The following is a 23,928-nucleotide window of genomic DNA, read 5'->3' as shown; positions in this document are numbered from 1 at the left end:
TTTAACCAGGCCCTATCTTCTCTTGCCAAAATTGCTTCAAGCAGGATCTGGATGCCATGGAGGACTTGAGCCAGTATTGCCAGGCACAGGGACAAGCAAGGCCTTGAAGAGTGTTTGAAATAATTTCTTAAGGGAGGAAACTGATAAGGTAAATGCCTGTTGGATTTACTTTTATCTATGCCAAGGAGGAATTACTCAGGGCTCTATAAAGATAAAGGAATCCTAGATGATTAGATCTGGAAGGAGTTTCAGGGTGACAGGTTGGGATGGGTGTGGAGTTTGCACAGGGTGCCAGTGATCACACACTCCCCAGCAAAGAGGAAGGATAAGGACACTGGGAGAAAGTGTGACATTGTCCCTTCCCTCATGTCCAGTTCTGTGGGGGTGGAAACTTGTCTCACGAAATGCTCAGGAAGGACCAGAGAGGCTGCAAGATGCCAACCCGCTCACCCCAGATTGGCATGGACATCTGAAAAGAAATGCTTTTCGGTCCGCTGGCTGAGCCACAGATCCCGCGCAGAGGCAAGATGTGACGCGCAGAAGCGCATCAGGGGCTTCAAACCAGCCAAACGGGAAAAGGAAAGGCCCCTTCAATTGTTTGAGGGAGAAGAGGAAGACCAAAGGCAACATTATCTTTCATCAGCCACTCCCTGCAGGGGAATGAGCTTCCCGAAGAGTACAGCCTCCTCCTAGCAGGGCAGGGAGGAGCCGCCTCTTTCTTCACGAGAAAAGCCCAGTTCTGATCAGATATCAAATCACTGACAACTGGGACTACCTTGGGGTCCAATCAAAGCCAGTCACTGGGTTAGCATTGATTATCTGCTCTGTCCTGTGTGTGCTTGCGGTGTGTGTGGAGCAGGTGGGTACGTGGAGATTTAGGCTGTGAAAGTTCACCGGGTTTGTAAAGAGTCCTGGCTTCTGAGCTCTGGGCTGGGGACTCAGACAGGGTTGTGAGCCAGTTCTTGTCCCCAGGGGGGCCAGAGGCCAGGAGGAGAGCCAGATATGCAGTGTTAACGACATCAGCAGTAGCCGCTGCATTATTGGACCGTTGTTATCTCATTTATCTCATTTATTCCTCGTAACAGCACTAAGAGATGTTATTCCTCACAGCAACACCAAATCACACCCACAAGGAAACAGGCTCAGAGAGCTTAGTTACCTGCTCAAAGTCACCAAGGCAAACAGATGGTAGAAGAAAGACTCAAACACAAGTCTGTGTGACTCATACTCTAAGCCACAGGTTCTTAACTCAGGGTGATTTTGGTCCTCTCTCCCACTCCTCAGGGGACACTGGCAATGTCTTGGAGGCATTTTTGGTTGTCACAACGTGGGAGATGTCTACTGGTTTCTGGAGGGTGGAGGCCACAGATGCTGTCAAATATCCTGTGATGCTCAGGTCAGCTCCACGCCCACCCCAGGAAGGACATACTGGGCCCAAAAGGTTAATGGTTCTGAGGTTGAGAACTGCTGCTCTAGGCCATCTCTGTTCACTGCATTAAAACAGGTCTCCACACTGCCCTGCGGCACCCCCTCCCCCAATACGTTTAGTTCAGTTCCTCAATGTTTCATTTATGGTACTCATCTCCATTATTTGTCAAATGAGTAAATGAGCAAATAAACCCACAGAGAAATTAAACACTCTGTGCAAGGTCACAAGAACAAATTGGCAAATATAGTGTTAAATCCTAGGTCTGTCTGAATCCTGATCATGTGCTCCTAACCCACATGCACAGGACTAAGACAATTTCAGTGTCGTGGGACCGAGGATTGTCTTCTAGGGGTTCCAAGTCCCGCAGAGAAGAGGGGAAAAGTCAGTGGGTGTTAGAGTCCAGTGCCAAATTCAGCCTGGGAGAGAAATGAGGGGCGGAAGAGGAAGATGAGAAGGAACTCAGGGCTCAGCCAAGAGCCCTGGCACTTGCAGATTGAGAGAAGACTCAGTGGAGAGTTTCCTAGATACTAAATAAAATGGCTTAAAAATGACCAGAATCAATCTTTCTCCCCATTTAGCAAAGATGGGCAATACAAAACTTATTTTCTGCCAGTCCTCAGGGACTCTGGGACTCTTATCCTTCCCCCAGATAATGTCTGGTGGCACCGCAAATGCATGTTCAAGTCCTGGAGGCTCCGTGAAGTCAGGTTCTGGGCTGGCTCCATCTGGCGAATGCAGCCCTGGCAGCACTGTTCTCCTGCCCCAGCTTGTGTCTCCTCTGCAGCCCGCCTGCCTCCCAGCCAGAGCCTTTCAGGAGCCAATGTGGGAGCAAACTCGCATGACTCATGGCTGGCGAAGCTGTCAGGGTGAGGGGAGGCAGGGGCACAGAGGTCAAGGGCAGGGAACAAGGGGAAGGCAGGAGGAAGTGGGGCAGTGGATGGGCAGGAGGGAGTCACTGAGGGACAGATCAGGGAAGAAGGAAGCCAGAGAGGGAGGGGAGGTGGGGAGGTGGGAAGGAAGGAAATACGGGGAATAGTCACAAAAGCAAAGATTTCGAGTGTTGACAGTTGCCTCAAATTGTGTGAAGTTCTTACGATGCATGACCACCTTTAATCCCGAAAACAAGTCTATGGGGTAGAGATTCTTTTCATCATGTCCTTTTTATGGATAAAACCCCCCAAACCCCCCTAGTCAGACACCTTAACCAATCGAAGGACACACAGGGAGTTGGCGGTGGATTCAGATGGGGAGAAAGGAAGGGGCTGGTGTGGTGGACGGGTGGAGGAGAGGACACTGGGAAGGACAGAGCCAGGGAGGGGGTGGGTTTGGAGGCATAAACTCAAGCGTTCTGTGGTGTGTGAAGGGCAGACAGCAGAATCCTGGAAGCTAGACTCTGGCTCAGTGGCTTCACCAAGAGCTGTCTTTAACCAGCCTACTCACCTTGTATCTTAGGATCAACCTGAGAAGGCTCTGCTTGAATGGGCTTCCCTGACAGATTATATTAGAGATTCCTTGGTGACACGTGAGCCCAGGACAATTGCAACACCATTGTTAGATATTGATTCTTCCTTAGTAACACAAAATAAACAGGAGTCACGAAAATAATCCAATTTTGTTATGCTTGGGGGCAAGGGAAACAAAGAAAGGAAGTTATATTAAAATAAATACGAGTAATTTCTATGTACTTTAATTTCTATGGGTCACTTGGGCATCTGTTATCTTGTGTGATATTCCCGTTTTGTGGTAGGCGTCAGGCGTGTTTTGCCAAAGAAGAAATGGGTCTGGAGAGAGGAACTTCAATTAGTGAGAATCCAGTATCCAAATTTGGATCTTCTCCAAATCTTTAGCTCCTTCCTAAATACAAATCTTGGGCACCATATTGAAAGTCATACTCAGTGCCCCTTAAATGCAGTTAATTTTTTTCAAACTAATTTCCCAGAATGAGAAGTTCTGTGAAACAAGAGCCTGGCCAGTTTCTCATGAAGAGAAGATTAATGCTAGGATCTATTTAAAATCACATTGCTTATGTCAAATGACCTTTCAATAATTGTTTATAAAAGAGCTTATTTAAAATATAAAAAGCTGTTTCCCCCAAAAGTTGTATGTGTCCTCCTAGAAACAAATTAATAGGAGCAAATAGTAGTGTTCTTGGAAATCCCTTGGATAAATAATTTGGCACACACTGTTCCCTTTAGCCCCACCTCACCTGGGGCTACACCTTTGTTCCTCTCTTGAATCAGCTCTGCTGAAGTCCTATCTTATTCTCTGCTCTCTGGTTGCTTTTCCTGTCCCTCTACTCCACCTCCCTATATCCTCAGCTCCTGTGGATCTTTCTTTCCACATAATTCCTTGGCCACTCCTATCCATACCCCTTAGAAAGCGAAACCCCACAGGGCTGGGAACTGATTTTTCTTCACTGTCATTGTGTCCTCAGCATGCTGCCTGGGTCATAGTAGTTGCACAATAAATATTTGTTGGATGAATGACTGCATGGGTCACCAGCTACTAAACACAGCCTGGCTGGCATTGTTCATGTGAGTTCTCTCTTTCTTTGTCTCTTCTATTTATATTCCTAATACTAACCCTGGTGCATTGAATAGGAGCTCTGTAAATGTTTGTCAAATGAATCAAGGAATGAAAGAAATATTGTTTTATAAAACATGCTTTCAACAGAAACAGAATTTATCCTCTTGTGAAGAAATATCACATCTCCTCCTGTGTTCTGAAGAGAGTGGAGGTGGGGTGCTGGGGGTAATTCACAATCTCCTTACATGGGTTTTTTTTTTTTTTTAACTGTAGTTGATTTACAATGTTGTGTTAGTTTCTGGTGTACAGCACAGTGATTCAGTTATACATGCATATATATTTTTCATATTCTTTTTTCATTATAGGTTATTAGAAGATATTGAATATGGTTCCCTGTGCATGGGCACGTTTTTATGATGCATCTGCATGATTGCAGATTCCTGTGCCAAGACTTTTGTTTGTATTAACTCATTAAATTCTTATAGCCAACCCTCTGAGGTAGGAATAGTTATTATTCCCATTTAACAGCTGAGGAAGCTGAGGAACAAAGAGCCACATCGGCAGGTCTCTCTGAAGCCTTATGGGTGCGCGTGGGGACATCTAGGCTGCCCCGGGGATGCAGGAAAGGCACAAGACCGTGTGAAGGTAAGGCAGGCTGTCAGTCAAGAGCCTGCCCTCCCTCTCCTATATCCAGAGCTGTTATTCTGTTAAATGTTTTACATACTGAGTTTCTGCAAAATATTTTTTTGTCTCGCTAGAAGAAAAGGCTTATAAGCAAACAAGCAAAAAGGTATTTTAGTTTTACAGCTAGGAAGACTAAGACTTCAGGGATGTTAAATCCGTTGGCAATTGTCATCGGTGGCTAAGCCAGTTCTGAAAACCTCAGCCCCAAAGAGCCAGGAATCTATTTCCTGTGTCATGTTTCTCGGGTGCCCAGGTGTCTCCATAGTGGCACTTGAGTTTGGTATATTCACTGACCACGACTTTTTGTCCAGAACTTTCGTTTTCAGATGTACGTCCTGAGCAATACTGAGTAAAATAAGGTCAGTTACAAGGTAAATTTAGAAATATTTGTCTCAGGGAGTTGTTAGAGGAAAACAGGAAGGACACAGCAAAGCTGGACAAGGCAGGAAGTGGAAAGAGTGCTCAGGGCATTTGGAGAAGACCAGGGCGTGTGTGTGGAGGTGTGCGTGGGTGAGTGAGAGCAGGTTTCTGACCCTGGAATAAGAAGTAACAACATGCCATAACAGTAACATTTTTTTTTTTGAATGCCTAACATGTGACGTGTTCACAAAGCAAAATGCTTCACGTGCATCACTTGTAGCAGTGAGGTCAGTCAGTCAGTCATTCAGCTCTCCTCGTCTCCTTGAAGAGGAAGGGAAGCTTATAGAGCTGGTCAGCGCAGAGAGGAACTCAACCAAGGACTGTCTGGCGTCAGAGTGCATGCTCTGAACCCCTCAGCTACACTGTCAACGTGTCCAGAGTCAGAGGACTCAGGCGTTTTTGTACCCAGGGGCATCTCTTAGGACTGGGTCTGGTGCAGAGTTAGGGCCCCTGACCCCGATTCAGGGACACGATGAAAAGCTTGAATTCGATCTACCTTTAGGGCAAGCTGGGCCAGTCTAGGAAGATTCATCCGCCTGGTACTCGGATGCCTGAGATTCTGTGACTTGGTACTTGGTTTCCTGGGGATTCTGTGACCAAGCCTTCCATTCCCCAGTTACAGATAAAATACAGAGATTCTTGGTGGCTGCGTTTTAGTAAGCCAGCAGGTTGGAAACTATGGCCAAAAGCAACCCTTGCATTTGTTATATAGCCTTTTAAGATTTTCAAAGTATTTCCCCTCTGTGTTTTTTCAAGATCATTAGAACAGATGGTACAACCCCCATTTGACAGATCAGATCAGAACATAGGAAACATATACTGAGAGTGACATCCATCTCAGAAGTGGTTGACTAAGAACGCAATCTTTTGTCTTTTTTCGTGTCATTTCCTCTTTGCCAGGCACTAGAACAGTGAAGGTCCTAGTAGGGGTTAGGGGTCTGAAGGGTAGGAGAGAAGCTCTGCAGAGGGGCCCAGTGTGGAAAGAAAAACCCACAAGTGACTTTTCAGAGGGTGCAGCACTGGCTGGCCCTGCTTCTCGTCGGCTGGGTGGGGCCCAGGGTTGCTGTGCCAGGAGGTATTTTTGTCTTGGTGTTTCAGCCCAGGCAGCTCCACTTGGAATGATTTATGGTGATTTCTTGGGTTTACTTTGTAAACACGGCCCATACCACGGGAGGGAGTTACATTCCCAGGGTCCTCCTTCATGGGTGGTGTTGCTCTAAAATTGTTTTGCCTCGAGCTGATGCTATGCTGTTAAGTGTTCTCAAGTTGTTCAACCTAGAACGTTGGGATGGTGAGAGTTCTCGGAGGTTACCCAGCCCACCTGCCTCATTTTCTAGTTGGTGAAACTGAGACCTCCAGATGGGGAGGGGTTTGCCAGAGGCATACAGCCAGCGATAGCCAATGGCTAGTCTAGAATGCCTGCATACCCTCAAATGTTTCTTCCATCACTACTCTAGCTCCAAGGGGAGAACCCTGAGCACAGTGGATACAGGCTGTGGTTTCATGGAGCTCAGATAAATCAGGTGAGACTGACTAAACAGATCTTTAAAAACTGCTTTGTGCTATCACTTCACACCAGTCAGAATGGCTATTATCAAAAAGACAAGCGATAACAAATGCTGGCAAGTTTGTGGAGTAAATGGAAACTGGTGCACTATTGGTAGGAGAGTAAATTTGTGCAGCCACCATGGAAAACGGTATGGACGTTCCTCAAAAAATTAAAAATAGAACTATCATATGACCTAGCAATTTTAATTCTGGGTAATTATCTGAATAAAATGCTAACTCGAAAAGACATATGCAGCCAGTGTTTATTGCAGCATTATTTACAGTAGACAAGATGTGGAAGCAACCTAAACATTCATTGATAGATGAATTGCTAAAGAAGATATGGTGTATATATACAACAGAATATTACTCAGCCATAAAGAAGAACAAACTCTTGCTATTTCCGACAATGTGGAAAGACCTTGAGGGTATTATGCAAAGTAAAATAAATCACAGGTAGACAAATACTGTATGACTTCACTTTTATGTGGAATTTAAAAAACAAAGCAAACGAACAAACATAGCAAAACCAAAACAGACTTAAAGATACAAACTTGTGGTTGCCAGAGGGGAGGGAGGTAGGGGGATGGGTGAAATAGGTGGTGAAGGGGATTAAGAGGTATAAACTTCTGGTTATAAATAAGTCACAGGGATGTCATGCACAGCATAGGGAATATAGTCAGTAATATCATAATAACTTTGTGTGGTGACAGGTGGCAACTAGACTTATTGTGGTAATCATTTTATTATGTGTAAAAATATTGAATCACTATGTTGTATACCTAGAACTAACATAGTATTTTAAGTCAATTATACTACAAGTCACAAAACCCAGATAATTTAAAGTGTGCAGGGAAGGAGTAGAGCTGCTTTGAGGGCTTATAACAAGGTGTCTGCCTTGAGGGCATGAGGTTTAGAAGGAAGAGGAAGAGTTGGTGGTCTCTGGAGCAGGAGAAGAGAACTCATTCTGCACAGCGGGACCAGCATGCACCCAAGGCAGGCAGAAGCATGAGTTTGAGACTCTGAAAATTGACAGGTGCAAGAGCCAGGGGGCACAGGGCAAGGCTGGGTAGGGGGGGCAAGGGAATCTGACAGGCCTCATGGAAATTTAGTTTGTATTCTAAACACAGTGATGAGCCATGAGCGTTTCGAGCAGAACAGGAAAGTGATGAGGTTTGGCTTGGCTTTTAAGTCAGATCCTTCCAGCTGATTTGAAGGGAATGGACTGTGGAGCACTGCTCTCTCGATATAGAGACTGGCTCCTTACCCTGTGCAAAGTGGCCTCAGCGTCCCCCAGTAGTGTATGCACCTCTGGGATAGTGGATTCCAGCTGTGGTTTCTTTTAGCACAGGTGTTAAACACAAAGCTGAGGACAGGACATGTGCCCTGTAAAATCCTTGTGCCCAGAATTGGGGCATAAGCTAGACAATGGTGTCTTTGCTGATGTTTGAGGGACACAGTGGAAGCTGGCAGGGCCTGGAGGAAATGCCTAGGGTGGAGGAGGTGATGCCAAGGGATCAGGGTGCAACCTGGTGGACTTTGATGGCTAGCCTGGCCTGGGTCTCTTGACTTGAATAGGGACAAAGCTGTGTCTTCAAGTTCCTGTAAACACAGGGAACTCCAGAACTATGAAAACTCAGACTCACAACAGCCTCTGTGTGCCAAGCAGGGACATCAGAATCTGGAATTTTCCACCCCTGATTTCCAGTTTAGAAAACCTAGATGTGGCTGCTCTAGAGAGGGCTCCTCTCAAACAGGTCTCAATGCTTCCTTTTACAGGGAGTTTTATAGTTCAAAAAGCTATCTTACATCCTCTTTCTTTTTCCTGTCTGTCTGTCATTCTGTCTGTTTCCCTGACTGTCTGTCTCTCTTTCATTTTTTCCCTTAGGAAGCAGTGTGATGCAGTTAGAAGCAATGGCCTTTAAAGATGGGCAAGTCTGGGTTTGAATCATGGCTTTTCCACTTGATAGGTGAGACACTTTGGGCATGTTTCCTAACCTCTTGGATTCTCAGTTTCCTCATCTGTAAAATGGGTATATTAATATTTTAATCATGGAGCTGCAAAGTTTGAATCAGGTAATATGCACAATACACATAAGAACTTGGCACATAGTGGGTGCAGAATAAGCTGCTATTGCTCATTCATTTGTTCAGTGTTTATCTGGTAGCTACTGTGGGCCAGGCCTTGGGCTCAGCACTGTGTCATAATGCTGATCCCCAAAATGCCCCTTTCAAGTCTTGGGCAGGGATTAGTGTCCCCATATTCCCAACTCCAGCATGTGGTGAAAATGGCTCCCCCCAGGGAGGATCTGGAAAGTGATCCCAGGTCTAGACGTGGCTCTAAATGCTGCCTAAGTGATGCTGTCAAGGACCCAGGCCCTCGCTTTTTGCCGTATTTTTCTCTTGGAGTTTCCTTGTTCAGTTGCATTGAAATGAAAAATGACATTGTGCCTACTTCGGTGTGGCAGGTCCTGGGCTAGGTCCTACAAAGGACCACCAAGTAGAGTAAGTTGTGGGCCTTGGTCAGTCTGATAGTGCCCAGAGGATGGCAACTGAGGCAGTCATGGGACAAGTCCTGCCCCAGCAGGAATGTCCTCAGGGGCCAATCTCTTTAGCGTGCTGGTAAAAGACTCAGTGTGCCTCCTAATTTCTGAAGCCTATCATAAGAAGGAGGAATTACATGTTATTTTTGGGGTCCTCTGGAGGCAGAACCAGGGCCCAGGGTAGAAACACCATAAAGCGTATTTTGTCTCATTAAAGGAATGGAGCTTTTTAACATCTTCAGGTGTCCTGCAGTAGAAAAGGTTCTCTGGTAATCGGAGCAAGCTCCATCTCTGGGAATGCTCAGGCAAGGCTGGATAAACACCCACCAGGGTGTTGTAAAGGGAATGCCTGATTTGGGTGGGAGCTTTGATGGGATGACCTCTAGGCTTCCTAGTAGTAGCTCCATGATGCATGGATTCTAAGTTTCCATTGTCCACTCACACCACCTTCCCCTGGATGCCTGCCAGCTTCCTCCCTCTGGGGCTCACCCTGCAGCTTACCTCACTCCTTCCTGAACCCAGCTCTGGAACCTTGCCATGGCAACTTACCAACCCAGGTCCAAAGTGTCAGGCCACTGGGGCACGAGTGAAATAGATTTCAGTCTGTGTTCTGGACGGACAATTTAGTTTTGTTATCGAATTGGCCCCTTTTAAGTCTTCCCCTTTTGGGTATTTGAGTTTTCTTTTCTAGATTTATATTTCACACACATTTCATATAAAAAGATACACCAGCATCTGTTACTGTACTTTGAAGCTTGATTATTTTGGAAAATCTACAATCATAATAGCTCTAGAGTCAAGTTGCTAAATTCAAATCCTAGCTCCACTATTTATTATCAGTGTTGTCCTGGCCAAGCCTTTTAATCTCTCTGAGCAATTAATGTCTTAGTATCTATAAAACAAGGTAATAATAATAATATCTACCTCACAGGGATGCTGTTAGACTAAATAGATACTAACATCCAAAGAACTTGGAACAATGCATGGCACATTGTTTTCAATAAATGCTAATGGTAAGTAATAATCATTAAATAGTTATTTTGTTCACCACCCTTCATTTGCTTTTTTGGTGTTAATTTTAGAACTATTTCTTGCACATTTTTTTAAATTTAAGTTTTTAATTCATTTTGAACTGATTTTTGTATATGATGTAAGAGAGGAGTCTGGTTTCATTCTTTGGTATTTGACTGTCCAATTTTCCCAGTATCATTTTTTTTTAATTTTTAAAATTTAAAAAATTTTTTGCGGGGGAGGTAATTAAGTTTATTTATTTATTTTTTAGCAGAAGTACTGGGGATTGAACCCAGGACCTCCTGCATGCTAGACATGAACTCTACCACTGACCTATACCCTCCCCTCCTTTGCACATTTTAGAAATCAGAGTAATACCTGACCTTAAAATGGTTCTAGAAGTTACCAAATTCAGCCCTTCTTTTTGCTGCTAAGGAAATTGAGCCTCAGGGGGTGAAGCTACTTACTCATCTAGTGGCAGAGCTAGGAAGAGGGTACAGGGGTCTTTGCTCTTGTCTGATGCCTTTCTATACATCACAGTTCCCTAATGAGGATTAATTAATTAAGGGTGACCATATTTTTCTGCTAGTTTGCTTAAAAAAAAAATCACAAGCATGTAATTAAATAAATAAATACTGAAACCTTGCCAATAAGATTTGTTGTTTAAAGAATTGGAAGCAGGAAAATGGGATTTATACACTACTTTCTGTCTCTGTGTTTTGGAGGACTTTGGATGTTGGCTCCCAGAGGTCCAGTAGCCCTGCCTCCCTCCCCTACCCAGCCCTCCATGCCTCTTGGGGAGCAAGGATCAGCCCCAAGATAACCTCATGCCTCTTCTCAACAGCCCTCCTACTTTACTTCTTAGAATACCAGTTCCAGAGCCAGTGCTCTCAGCTTGTGTGGTTTAAATTATTGACGGATGTGCTGCCAAACTTTTTTCAAAGTGTGTAAAATTTATTTTTGCTTCAGCTGTGCATCACACTACGGCAAGGATGCCTGCAGGGGAGAACTCTGAGCTAAGTGGATGGTGTGATGTCCTGCAGCGTGGGGTCACTGGCTGTGAAGAGGTGTGCTGTGATGCTGAGGCATTCCAAGAAAGGCTTTACTAGAATAGCTGGCGACTTTGTTCTGTGAATTTATCAGAAAGCATGATCAGGGCAGAGCCAAGTTCAAGTCAGCTTTCACCTCAGGACTGAGGGGCCCTGAATGAACACGGAGTTCTGACTGCCCTGTGGAGAGACCTTGCTGAACAACCCCAGGACCCGTCCGTGCACATTGCCCACGTTACTGGTTTCAAGTGTGCTGCCCCAAATTCCAGAATTTGAAAGTGTACTGTGAGCAAAAATGTCTGAGAGCCATTGTCCTCAGCATGATATGGAACAAAGTGTTCCCTGGTGATGTAATTTTGTGCAATACTAGGTTGAACAGAGTTCAGTCACTGCAGGATTTCTCAGCGACTTTAATGTATTAACGTATGTGGTGACTTCTCCAGAGCAGCTGTAGAATGCAGCATTTATGCATCTCTTTTGGTCACAGAACTATGTTTGTCTTTCCAAAAACATATGTGGGGACTAGAGTTATGAGGAAGTACTGTGGCAGATACTGTTCCAGAAGGATTTCACCTTCTCTTTGTTAGAGTGAAGTGTGAAGACTGTTACACGGGTTGTTAATTCAAAGGCTCGCTGTCACTGGGTGCTAGATGACTGTCAGCTGATTTCCTCTTGCCTAAATGTCACCTGGCATAGACCTTGACTCAGTCCAGCTCAGCAGGGCCATCCTGCCCCACGCCCCCAGGTAGGGGTGCGGGCTCCTCAGCACACCCTACGTTAGACACTTTGACTGGAGTGGAGCAGGAACTGTGTGTGTGCATGTTGCTCATTCTCTGAGCCAGCCTCCAGGTTTGCGAGGGAGAGGATGGGTCCCAGCGTGGAGACCTCAGGCTTCTAGCACCTCTCACCACCTAAAGAAAACAACTAAAATTCTTCACCCGGGATCCTAAACCCTCTTGGTCCAGCTGCAGGACGCCCATTTATCGCCTGCCCCTCTCTACTTCCTTCTGAGATTTGGAGACTCGCCTCTCCTGCCCTGTTCTCACTTCTCTCCTTCTCTTTTCCACATTTCCTTCTCTCCTTCCACATTCCAAGTATCATTTACTGAGGATGATTTTAGCAGTAATGAAGTCATTAACACTATCAATACTAATGAGTTGCTGGTTATAGTTTCCGACAGAAAAATCAGGACACATGGTCTGATAGTCCCCAGTTGACCCAGGGTGTGAGGAAAGACTTTGGCTATGAGAACCTTGAGGCACTTCTAGTATACTCTAGAGAGCTTAGACATTCTCTCTCCCTTAACAACCAAAAAAGTTCTATTCCACCAGGGACAAATACCCGGAAGCCACATTGTTAGCAGCGTAGCCACAGGCCACCCACCCTCTGCCCTTCCTCACCTTCACATCCCCAGGGACACTGCGCAAACAAAGAGTTGTGTCTGGAAAGAGCTGAGGGTGGGCTGACACAGAGAAGCCTGGAAACCTGGAATGGGGGGTCCAGGAACGGGATGAGGGGGGTGGCTTTACCTGCTGGAAGTGGGGGAGTCATGAGGAGGAACTCCTTCCCATCCCTTCTGAGGAGTCAGAAATCAGGTCCTCTGATGTCCTCCCGCCTCCAGACTGAGCTCACCCCCTCCCCACTCCACCTGCCCGATCAGGAAATCACCTCCCATTCACCTTATTGAGGAGGAGGCCACCCATCATTTTCTCAGAACTCTTAGGATTGTCAACCACCATCTCCCTCCCTCCGTCCCTCCTTCCTTCCCAATAAATGTATTTTCTTCACCGGATTGACCTTACTCTTCCCTCCTCCTACCCTGGACCTTCTTTCAGGGGTTCTGCAGCACCCCCACTTTCTTCTCTTCTCTGGCCCCTTGTCCATTGGACATACAGGCTGAGAAGAGAGGCTGCTGCTGACTGCACTTCTGACCTCACTCGTTTTTGACTCTCCTCTGCCACCACTCTGGCACTGAACCTGCTTTTTTATGGCTAACCAGTGACTTCCTGGGAGCTCTTTTCCTTTTTTTAATCCTATTTAACTCCCTCAGGGAATTAAAATTTGGTAAAACATTTTATTATAAGAAATACCAAAAAAAATCCCCACATCTGTTATTGTAAACAATCCAAACACTGAAGAAGTATGTAGAGTAGAAGTGAAACCCAGCACCTCTCCCCGACCCCCATCCCCACGCTATGCCATTCCCCAGAGGTAACCACTATAGACAGTTTGGTAAAATTCCTCTATACTGTTGCTTATGAGTTTATAAAGTTGGGATCATTTTAACATACCGTTCTGTAATTGGCATTTTCGTGTAATGCTATGCTGCACATGTCTTTTCATGTAAGTATATATGGATACATATCACTAAAAATGTCCAGTATTCTATTAAATGGCTATATCATAATTCATTTAGTCAATCCCCCTCCTCTCCCTCCCTTCCTTCTTTCCCTCCTTCCCTTTTTCTTTTCTTCCTTCCTTCTCTCTCTTCTCTTCCCTTTCCTTCCTTCCTTCTCTCTCTTCTCTTCCTTTCCTTCCTTCTCCTTCTTCTCTTCCTTCTTTCTTTCTTTCTTTCTTTCTTTCTTTCTTTCTTTCTTTCTTTCTTTCTTTCTTTCCCTTTCCTTCTTCCTCCCTCCCTTCCTTTTTCTTCCTCCCTTCCTTCCTTTTTCTTTCTTTCTTTCCTTTTCTTTTGTTTTCTTTCGATGAATACTGAGGTTGTTTCCATTTATTTATTTACTTATGTACTTGTGTCTTCATTCATGCATGATCCCATTACAAACACTACTGTGATGAACCCCTTGTACCTATGTCTTTGCACACGTGTGCTCAGAGTACTGGTCACTGGTAATCACTCTCTTTTTTTGACACTTCTTACACCTCCAAGTTCTATCTTGGTTCTCTTCTTCCCTAGCGAACCACTCTTTTCCCTGAGCACACAGTGTACATTTACATCTTCTTGCCTTTGTCCAAAGTTTCTCCTCCTGAAATGACCACTTCCTACTCATTCTTCTTACCCCAGTCTTGTGTAGAATCGCCTTGAGTCCCTAGACTAGTCCTTCCTAATGGCTTCCATTTAGCAGCACTTACCATGTGCTGGAGCAGACGTTTTGTCCTCCCACCCCACAACCGTGGGGTGAGGCATTTAAAGGTGATTAAAAACTGAAGCTCAGAAAGTTAAGGAATTGTTCAGGTCATTCAGCTCATTAAATGGAGGAGCCAGTATTCAATCTCAGGCCTCTCTTACTGGACAATTCATAGACTTACATAAGCACCAGATTACATTACATCTTCTGCTCTGCTACTCAGAGGACCTCACATGTTCAAGGACTATGGCAACTACCAAGTTCAATGGTGGGAACTCTCAGGTTGCTCACAAGTTTGTTGAGACTGGGAACTCCCTGAGGGTAGACCCCATGTCTCTTCTTTCTGCATTTCCCATATTGAGTACAGAACCTGTTTTATCATAGGTGCTGATACAGTTTTGAAAGGGTGAAACCTGTATTTGCTGAATGAGGAGTTCCAGGACACCCTGAACTAGGTCAAGAGCCACACACTTCAGCACTCAGTAACACATGCTGAACTTGAAGTTTATTTCCTGCTAATTCATGAAAATAAAATACTCTACTCCCAGAGCCCTAATTAACTAAATTACAAGAAGCTCTTTAGATTGGCAGCTGGGAGAACATAATGATATAAGAAACAGTCTCTGAAGTGTGATGGCCTATGTTCTGATCCCAGCTCTGCCATGTATTAGGCAAATTATTCAATTTCTATAATCCTCAGTTACCCAACTAGTAAAATGGAGCTAATGAAAGTTTCTTAGAGCTAATCAGGTTATCATCAGGATTAAATGAGAATGTTGATAGGAAACACTCAGCATAGCGACTGGCATACAGAAGGCACTCAATAAATGTTAGTTGCCCTCTTGTCAGGAGGACCCATATTAGCTCCTCTTAGTCTTTGCTCAAAGTGAAATAGGTCAACCACTCTTTTCTCTTAATGCCTTCAAAGCTTTGACTAGGATGATTTTTTTTAAACTTTCAATTTCCACACACAAAATATTCTCTTTCTGGCTCTTACTTGTAAAACAAATGTTTACTAAGTGCCTGCTGTTTACTATAGTCCTTTCTGGTTGGTCCTTCAGCTGTTGGGGAAAGTCTACAGCAGAGGGGATAAGCATTGTCCAGGTTAGCAGCCTAGTGGAGGGTAAAGTTCTCTTGCTTTGCACTGTTGAGAACGTTACTTGATTCTCTGAAAAACACACTTCTCTTCTTCTTTTCGAACTTCAAGGATTTGTTTTAAAATATCTTCTCATGCAAGTCTGAAGATTTTGTACCTTGATGCACAAAGGAATGGTTAGGTTGTTTTTAGAGTCTGCTTCATAGAGGTGCCTCTGCTGTCTTTGTCGTTTGAGACAAAAAGTTTTCCTGTGTCAGCAGGTCCTGAAGGTGACTTTAGGTACCGACATCTGTTTTGTGACTCTGCGCATGCTTTCTAATCATGTCCAGGTATTTATTTTTCAGACGGGTTGTTGTTGTTTTGTTTGGGCTGAACCAAATCTTTCCAAGGACTGTATTTGGGAAGGACCCTACCCCTGGCTATCAAAACCAAAACAAATGAAAAAGAAAATCCCCAACCCCCGACTCAAATCCCAACAAAAGCAAATGATTCAGTACAAGCAAGCTTTCCAGACCTGATACATGGATTATTCAATTCCAGAACTACATGTTCCCAGAGCATCCATGGATGCCTACTATTTTAATTAAGGCACCTCAAAAGGAGGAAATTCCATAGTGCTGCCATTAACTCTGAAACTTGGATTTTCTTTCTTTGCATCTAACATGGATATCTCTTATTGCAAACAAAGGGGTCCCTTTTCCCGGTGACATCTGCTCAGGAAATCCAGCTTCAGGAATGCAAGGAGATGGGGGAAGGGAAAGGCTCACTTCTCTTTTTTGGTGAGTGTGTGAAGTAGGCGTGGCTTCACGTTTTGCAAGCACCTGGCTGCTTGCACTGAGATAACTTGTGCTGTGAGGGGACAGGCCTCCTGGGCTACCAAGTACTCCTGGAAGCTCCCAGTGGCTGGGTGCTTTTTCTCACTCCCAGGGGTCTACTAGATGCTTCTTCTTGCTCCTTGCTTCCTTGGAGCTCTGGCTGCTTTGTCAGATGCTGTTATCTGAACTGCTCTGGTGACTGCGCTGCAGTCAAAGAAGACCGAGGGATGAAGAGGCCAAAACTTTCACCTTGAGCCCAAACTGTGACTTTGAACAAGCCTCTTCTCTCTCTGAGCCTCAGTTCCTTTAGCCAAGAGGGAAGGCATGTCATTCACGTGTTCCTGAGCTCTGATATTCTGGGGTTCCTGAGTCCCTTCCCCAGCCAGGCCAGTGACCTACTTGTGAAGGACAGTGAGAATGAAGCCATTGTTTGGAATTCATGGGTGGGGTCGGTGGGGCACCTCTTAATAAACTTGACTGAGGATTGGAGCAACCTGTTTCCCTAAGCCTCTGGTGAGGTCTGAATGAGGCCTGTCCCTCCTTTGGCATCACTGCAGAGGCATTTGGAATGCACTTATCAGAGCACTTCAGGCTCATAAGCCTGTCACTTCCCCTCTAAAACACTGAAAATGATAAAAAGTGCACAAGATGTGGAGCCCAGATGATCCTCTGATCAAATCAGTATTTCAACTCTGTTCTCTTTGGGGCTCCTGTCTGAGGGAACACCTCCTCTGCCAATTTGAAAGACTTTTTAATACAGTTTTCCCCCTGAGTGATTTTGTCCTTGACAGGGACTGTGGGAGGGCCCATGGGGATTTCAAAAGATTAGTGCTGAACGAATTCCGAGCCCTAATGATTCTGAGAGCCCGTGTATTTAGGGAGGCAGTGGCAGGGAGTCTGGGGCTGGAAGTCAAGAGACTTGGGCTCCAGTACTGGCTTTGCCACAACCTGGCTGTGCAATCATTAGCTAACTGCTCCATCTCTCTGGGCCTCTGTGTTCTCATCGACTAGCATCTCCCTATGGTCCCAGTCCTGCCCTGGCACACCACGACGCTAAACCTGAAAGGCAGAAACATCCCATCCTGGGTGTAGAACGAAGCCGGATCTACTAGCTGTTTCTGCTAGTACACCTTTTCCTTCGTGTGGAGACATCTCTGGTCGGGAGGTGCTATTCCCTTCCCAAGCTCCTCCCCTTTGACGGTCTTTGGAATGTATCCAAGGAAACGGGAGAGAGCTGTGGATGTTTGAGGCTTAGAAGGGGCTTCAAGGAGAATCACCCAGCTATTTCAAGAACATCTCCTACCCTTCTTGCCTAGGGGGGAGGTACTTGGCAAGTTTAGGCATCAACATTTCGTAGAGGTTAAGAGCACTGGTTTCAGAGTTAGCCAGATCTTTTTTCATATCCCAGCCTTGCCAGTCATTTCAGTTCATTATTCAGCAAATATTTATCAAATGCCTATTTTGTGCCAGGCACTGCGCTAGGCTATTTTGCATACATTAACATTTAATCCTCACGGCCCTATGAAGCAGGTACTAATTTTATCCACACTTCAGACAAGGAAACTGAAACTCAAAGAAGCAATGTGACTTACTCAAGGTCACACATCTAGTCAGTGGCAAACCTGGGGCTTGAATCCAGGTCTAGGAGCTCCAGAGCCATGGCTCTCAGCCACAACCCTCTGCCATTTCCCAAATCTTATTTTATTTAATCCTCATTTAAATCCTCACTTGCTTTATTACAAAACTTCCACCTCAGTGCTCCAGAAAAGCCCCTGTGAGTTTGCCAGTCCACATCATGGATTAACGAGCAGTTCCACTTCTGAAGGAGGATGGAGTAGACAGACACTGGGTGACAGAGAAAGAGAATTTTATCCCTTTTGAGACTTTTTTTGTGTCTAGTTTGGGGTCCAAGAGGAAGAGAGAGAAGCAGATCCACTGGTCCAGGCTTGGATGAGAGTATTTCCTTACTTAGACAGAGGACAGAGGCTGCCAGAGAACAAGTCAGGGAGCTCCTGGGGCACTGCCTGCCTCTGGCAAGGCAGAAGGACCACGGTGCCCATGATGGCTCTCTCAGCGGTCTCCTAATGTTGACGCCTCTCTGTCGTGGAAACAGGAGGTGACGAGGGGGCACATCAACATCCCTCCAGTCTAACAGCAGATAATCAGCTGTTGGAAAATCCCCTGCTTGGGGTGGTACCAAGGAAGTAGCTGTAGTCGAGGAAATGAAGAAGGCAAGTGTCCAGAGGATGCTGAAAGCAAATGCCATCGAGAGAAAGGCCTGAGGAGCTAGTTAGAGACCTGGGCTCCATTCCCAGCCACCGGCTTCTGTGTGAACTTGGCCGAGTCACTTGCCCTCTCTAGGACTATATTTTATGAAAGAGGGTAGGGTAATGATCTCTAAGGTGCCTTCCAACTAGACTGAACAACCTGTCCCATTTTACCCAGCACTGTCCTGGTTTTACTACTTAACTTTTCCTGTCCAGGAATTCCTGCTTCAAACTGAAAACTCTTATTCCTGATTGTGCTAGTAACTTCCTTCTGGGGTCTCAATCCCTTTCCTCTCTGTGCTATAGAAGCCTCTTCTCTGGATCAGAAAATCCCTGGGCTGATTCCTTCTGCTAAAGGGGTGTGAGCAGAGGTGATACTCAAAGCATGTAACATTCTCTGCAGCCAGGGCATAACCCATCAGAAAGCGCCCTAAACCCCAGGCTGCTCCTTGCCTGCAGGCATGGGCAACCCACCCTGAAAGCTGGCTTCCATCTCCAGGTCTCTGATAATCCCACCTATTTCTGTATTCACACCACTGACTTCAGGACCAGTAGATCTGAAGGGTTACCCGGTTTCTCTCTCTCTCTCTCTTTTTTTCAATTTGTAACATATACTTTGATAAGTGAATTTAAGAAGATAAGTGCACATTAAACAAAATTGCATGATGATACAGTTATGGTTAGCTTTATTGATGTATTTTCATACAATAAAATTAGAATACACAATTTGATTAGTTTTGACAAGTGTGTACAATCACATAACCATATCATTTATAAAGCATTTCCATCATCCAAAGATTTTTTCATGTTTTCCTCTAAAAGTTTTATAGTTTAGTTCTCATATTTAAGTTTATAACCTTCCAAGTTAATATTTTTACATAGTATGAGGTCATGATTATGGTTCATTGTTTTGCATATGGATAGCCAATTATTTAAGCATCATTTGTTGAAAAGACAATCTTTTTTCCCATTGAATGACTTTGGCACTTCTGTTGAAAATCAGTTTGCCATTTATGTGTGGGTTTACTTTTTGCATTATATTCCATTCTATCCAGCTTCTGTTTTGATCCCTGTCTTCAGACCGACATTACGGACTCCCCAGTTCACCCAGTCAGATCAGCCTCAGCCCAGCTTCTTACAGCCTTTAAATCTGAGACTGCTCGGTGTTGCTGACTAAATCCAGAATATAGTTTCTACCCTGATGGTATGCCAGTTGTTTTTTCATGCAGAGAGGAGCCCCTAAAGTATTTGGGGTTGAGGAAGTTTCATGTTTCAAATAATGGTCGCCATACATGTATCAAGGGCAGAAGAAAGAAAACTCCTGTGACCTCTGGCTTGTTGAGCCCATGCCATTGACCTTCCTGCCTGTTTTGGTCATTCCTTCGGTGTCTCCCTCATCTGTTTATGTTGCATTTTGAGTGCGGTCACTTGCGTCAGGCACTGTGCTAAAGGCTGGTGAAGCTGAAGTTGGACATAGCCCCCGTGGGGAGGCTGCCATGTGGTAGGGCAGCCCATGTGAGCAGCTGGTCTGGGACCTGACTTGAGAGCTCTAACACATTGGGGCCCCGTGGCAGCATAGCCAAGAGTGAGAGAGTGATTCATTCTGCCCTGGGGTGACACCTGGGCCAGGCCTAGAAGGTGGGGAGGAGCTCTAGGTGGGAGGAAGGAGGCACGCCAGGCACGGAAAGGGGTGCACACAAAGGCGTGGGCTCTCTCCCCTGCTCTGACCTACCCCCTTTGTCACCCACTGTGGGTGGCACTGTGGGCTGCAGGAAGTCAGGGATTGCTGGGCCAGAGGCCAAGGTGAGCAGAGTCAGCCCTCCGGAGACTGCCAGGCCCAGGGAGCCTTCTTCCTATTTCTCAGAGCAAACGGAGGCCCCAGACACAAGCTTCTTCCCTTTCCCTTCTCATTCTTCAGAATACCTGTTTCCACCCTGCCTTCACCCCCCAGGCCCCTCTCCAGCCCATCACCAGTCATTGTGGATCTCTTCCTGGCCATCTGGCTGACACTCCCTCCTTTCCAGTTCCACAGCTGCCACCACATTCAAATCCCAGTCATCTCCCACCTGGTCCGTTGTGACAATCTCCACATCAGTCCCGAGATTCAGGCCTCTTCATTCCTCACTGTCCTGAGTGTGCTGCCAGATAGATCTTCCCAAAACACTGTTTAGTTGACCTCATGCATCTGTTTTGAAATCTTTGTGAGCACACTTCCCCAGACCTCACTGTCCACCCTGTACATACAAGGCTACGATCATATCCATAACCCTGTTGTCTTTGGCTCCTGCCTCTCTGCTGACATGGGATTTCAGTCTCTTCCAAATTGTACCCCAAGCAGTTCTAGGAAGCCCCAGGGCAGTGCTCTGAGCATCCAGGCCAGTCTGTGCATGTTTGCTAACAGTCTGTGACCCAGCCAGACATACACCAAGAAGGTGTTCAGAGACTCACACAGTGGTATGACATGCTATGTGATTTTTTTTGTTTTACAAAACTAACAAGCCACCACCCCAACAAAAAAGCACCTGATCCTTCAGCGCAGATGATTTGACAAGTGCTGCCCTAGGGCTGTCTCATACACAAATGAGCCCAGCCCCTCCGTGCATTCCCACATCTGTTCTTTGTTACCCACTGGCAGCCCTGGAGTTGCTTTTTCAGGAAATCAGTCCTTACTGCTTCTCCTCCTGGGGCACAGCTATCCAAAGTCTTCATGAGAGAAGCAGCTTGCTAAAAAACAAAAAAACAAAAACAAAAACAAAAACAAACCCCAAACCCCCAAATAGCAGCAGTTGAAAACATCTGTTCTTTTAACTTTATATTTGGGATTCCTAATTTCAAATCACTATTTGCCTTCTTTCTCTAAAGCATTTTTTTTCCTGTTTAGCTTGATAATTTAAAAAAAGCCTTAAAATCAACTTTATTGAAATATACGTTCCATACAATAATGTGCATGTACTTTCAGTGCACAGTTTGATGAATTTTGACCAATGAATACCCTTGAGAGATCACCCCCCCAGTTAAGACAGAAAACAGTTCATCACCCTAGAAAGTTTCCCTGTGTTCCTTTGCAGCCAATCCCCACTTGCCCTGCAGTGAGAGACGATAACTGACCTGCTTTCTGTTGTTTCTTCTTTAGATTGGCTTGGCTTCTTCTAGAATATCACATAAATGGGATCATCGACAATGTACTCTTTGATGTCTGGCTACTCTGACTCACCATAATGGTTTTGAGACTCATCTATGTTTTCTGTATCGAAGTTCAATGCTTTTACTTGCTGAGAAGCATTCCATTGTATGTAGCACAATTTGTTTATCTACTCTTGCACATTCATGTGCAAGTCTTTGTTTGGACAATTGTTTTCATTTGCCTTGGGCAAATACCTAGTAGTGGGATTGCTGGGTCATCTGAGGAAGATTATGTTTAACTTTGTGAGAAACCAACATTAATCCACAGGCCAAGTCTCTTTTGATGAGAATCACACCAGCTCCAGCTGCTCTGGAAGATGTCAATTGTGCCCTGCCCCAGGGACTCACCAAATCAAATGTCATATGGAGTTCTCTTTCTTAGCGTCATGACACTAATGCCGTTAGGATCTGTTGTGGTTTGTATTTCAAATACTAACCTGTGATTAAAAAAAAAATTTAAGTATTGATGTTTGTGAAAGATTTGCCTTAAGAAATATGTGGATATATAGAATCTATGTATATGATGTATATGTAGAATATAAGTAGGGTTCATGGTTACCTTTATAATACATATATTTTCATTCACTTGCATTTCAATAGGGTTATTTTATCCAATGGTACAACTTGTAGTAAGTGGCTGCATTAGTTAGCATCCAGCTTGAGTTATTTATAACAAAGACCACAAAAATAGTAGCTAATTAAACAAGACAGAAGTCCACTTTTTGGTCCCATAAAACACTGAGTGGACAGCTTATGGCTGGTATGGAACCTCCAGAGTCATTTTGGACTCAGGCTTCTTCTAGATCTCTGCTCACCATCCCTAGGGGTGACCCTGTCCTCAAGATCCCAGATGGAAATCCAACCATTGTATCTGTGGTCCAGACAGCAGGGGGAAGAGGGAGAAGGAAGGACACACTCCCTCCCTCAGGGACATATTCTGGGACTTGACTTTGCTGCTTCTGCTTACATCCCATTGGCCGGAATTTAGTCACATGGCCAAGTCTCACTACAAGGGATGCTTGGAAATATAGTAATGCTCCTACCTAAAACTGTATGGCTGTATTACTGAGAAAGAAGGGGAGAGTGAATATTGAGGCTTAAGAAGTGATTTCTGTCATACAGGCCATTCATGAAATATTATTAATAGTTACTCTCAAACTAATGTAGTTTCTTGTGCTCTGCAACATTTTGGTGGGCAGTGAAAGTGTGGGCATATTAGTAGAGTGCTTTGTGCCTGAGAACAATGTCATAGGTGGTGTTGGAAAACAGGTTGAGAACTAATCTCAGCTCCTTACCCTGATATTCAAGTGGTCACAGCCTACTTTTCTAAACTTTTCACCCTCTGTTTCTTTATGGGTGGACGGCTCTATTTCAGCCAAAGTGGACTTTAAACAAATCTTAACTTTCTTCCTTCTCTGTCATGGGTCATGTTGCTCCCTGCACTTAGAAACTTCTTTGGGTTCCTTGAATGTCCCAGGCTCACTCCCCACCTTAGGGTTCTTGCTATATCCTCTCTCTGGGGTGTATTTTCTCTAGACAGCTTTTTATACAGCCCTCTCCTTTCTGTCATTCAGATCTAATTTCAAATAGTAAATGCTCAGAAAGTCCTTCTCTGATCATGTCTTCTTCTTTTTTATTTATTGAGGTATAGTCAGTTTACAATCGTGTGTCAGTTTCTGGTGTACAGCAGAATGCTTCAGTCATACATGTATATACATGTATTTGTTTTCATATTCCTTTTCACCATAAGCTACTACAAGATATTGAATATATTTCCCTGTGCTATACAGTATAAACTTGTTTATCTATTTTATATATACCAGTCAGTATCTGCAAATCTCAAACTCCCAGTTTACACCCCCCCCCCCCCCGCTGGCAACTACATGTCTGTATTCTCTGTCTGTGAGTCTGTTTCTGTTTTATATATAAGTTCATTTGTCTTTTTTTTTTTTTCAGATGCCACATATAAGTGATATCCTATGGTATTTTTATTTCTCTTTCTAGCTTACTTCACTTAGAAGGACAATCTCCAGGGCCATCCATGTTGCTGCAAATGGCATTATTTTATCATTTTTTATGGCCGAGTAGTATTCCATTGTATAAATATACCACAACTTCTTTATCCAGTCATCTATTGATGGACATTTAGGTTGTTTCCATATCTTGGCTACTGTAAATAGTGCTGCTATGAACATTGGGGTGCATGTAACTTTTTGAATTAAGGTTCCCTCTGTATATATGCCCAGGAATGGGATTGCTGGGTCATATGGTAAG

At 44.7% G+C, this 23,928-nt stretch overlaps 1 protein-coding gene across 1 annotated transcript in view; it reads left to right on the top strand.

Moving 5' to 3' along the window:
- The window catches only part of HTR4 (5-hydroxytryptamine receptor 4), a 353,363-nt gene that overhangs the window by 5,209 nt on the left and 324,226 nt on the right, over nucleotides 1–23,928 (top strand). Inside the window, exons 4-7 of the mRNA XM_032477069.1 lie at nucleotides 45–148; nucleotides 1,285–1,396; nucleotides 3,864–3,963; nucleotides 8,496–8,577. The gene's annotated coding sequence lies outside the window, so the exon portion shown is untranslated. The remainder of the gene's footprint in view (nucleotides 1–44; nucleotides 149–1,284; nucleotides 1,397–3,863; nucleotides 3,964–8,495; nucleotides 8,578–23,928) is intronic.

The sequence above is a fragment of the Camelus ferus genome, chromosome 3, assembly GCF_009834535.1.
Source record: "Camelus ferus isolate YT-003-E chromosome 3, BCGSAC_Cfer_1.0, whole genome shotgun sequence".
NCBI lineage: Eukaryota > Metazoa > Chordata > Mammalia > Artiodactyla > Camelidae > Camelus > Camelus ferus.
The sequence above is the reverse complement of the archived record's forward strand: the minus strand, read 5'-3'. Positions and strand labels throughout refer to the sequence as shown.